At 43.1% G+C, this 1,261-nt stretch overlaps 1 non-coding gene across 1 annotated transcript; it reads left to right on the forward strand.

Annotated features, from left to right (window-relative positions):
• Window positions 1-236: 236 nt before the first annotated feature.
• LOC132499684 (U6 spliceosomal RNA) lies at window positions 237-343 on the forward strand. The gene has a single exon (XR_009533913.1). It is a non-coding gene; the product is annotated as a U6 spliceosomal RNA (small nuclear RNA).
• Window positions 344-1,261: the final 918 nt, after the last annotated feature.

Below are 1,261 nucleotides of genomic sequence, written 5' to 3' on the forward strand. Positions count from 1 at the left end.
TTATGGGCTGAACTGTGCCTCCTCTAAATTCATATATTGAAACCCTAACCCCCAGTGTGATGTAACTGGAGATAGGGCCTATAAAGAGTTGATTAAAGTTAAATGGTCATACACGTGGGGCCCTTATCCGATAGGACTGGTATCCTTATAAGAAGAGGAAGGGACACCAGAGAGCTCTCTTTCCACATGTGTACAGAGGAAAGGCTACGTGAGAACACACTGAGAAAGCAGCCATTGTGCTCACTTTGACAGCACATATACTCAAATTGGAATGATACAGAGAAGATTAGCATGGCCCCTGCACAAAGATAACACACAAATTTGTGAAGCGTTCCATATTTTTTTAAACAAGACCAACACTTAAACACACACACACAAAATGAAGAAGACAGCTATCTGCAATGTAGAAAGAGGGGTCTTACCAGAAACCAGCTCAAGCTGTTATAACAAGATACCACAGACTGGTTGGCTCGAGCAACAGACATTTACTTTCTTACAGTTCTGGAGGCAAGAAGTCCATGTTCAAGGTACCAGCTCAGAAGAAACACACAACACCTCTGCTCATAGTTATTGCAGAGCTAGTCACGTGACCCCAACCAAGCTGCAAAGGAAGCTGGGAACTATGAGAACTACATGAACATTTAAAGAATACCAAATATTCCTGTCATACTCCTTGTTATGGATTGAACGTTATTCTACCAGTACCTCAGAAAATAATTTTATTTGGAAATTGAATGTTTACAGAGGTAATCAAGTTAAAAATGCCTTCAAGTTAAAATCCTTTATCTGTCTCCCCTTAAAATGGGGGCATTAGAGTGAACCCTAATTCAATAAGACTGGTAGTTTTTCTTTTTTTAAAATAAATTTATTTATTTATTTATTTATTTATTTATTTAGGCTGCGTTGGGTCTTTGTTGCTGCGCGTGGGCTTTCTCTAGTTGCAGTGAGTGGGGGCTACTCTTCGTTGTGGTGCACGGGCTCCTCATTGCAGTGGCTTCTCTTGCTGCGGAGCATGGGCTCTAGGTGTGCGGGATTCAGTAGTTGTGGCATGTAGGCTCAGTAGTTGTGGCTCACAGGCTCTAGAGCACAAGCTCAGTAGTTGTGGCACACAGGCTTAGTTGCTCTGCGGCATGTGGGATCTTCCTGGACTAGGGCTTGAACCTGTGTCCCCTGCATTGGCAGGAGGATTCTTAACCACTGCGCCACCAGAGAAGCCCAAGGCTGGTGCTTTTATAAAAGGAGGGCATTTGGACACAGAGAC

This window comes from Mesoplodon densirostris, chromosome 11 (genome assembly GCF_025265405.1).
Source record: "Mesoplodon densirostris isolate mMesDen1 chromosome 11, mMesDen1 primary haplotype, whole genome shotgun sequence".
In the NCBI taxonomy this organism is placed as follows: Eukaryota; Metazoa; Chordata; class Mammalia; order Artiodactyla; family Ziphiidae; genus Mesoplodon; species Mesoplodon densirostris.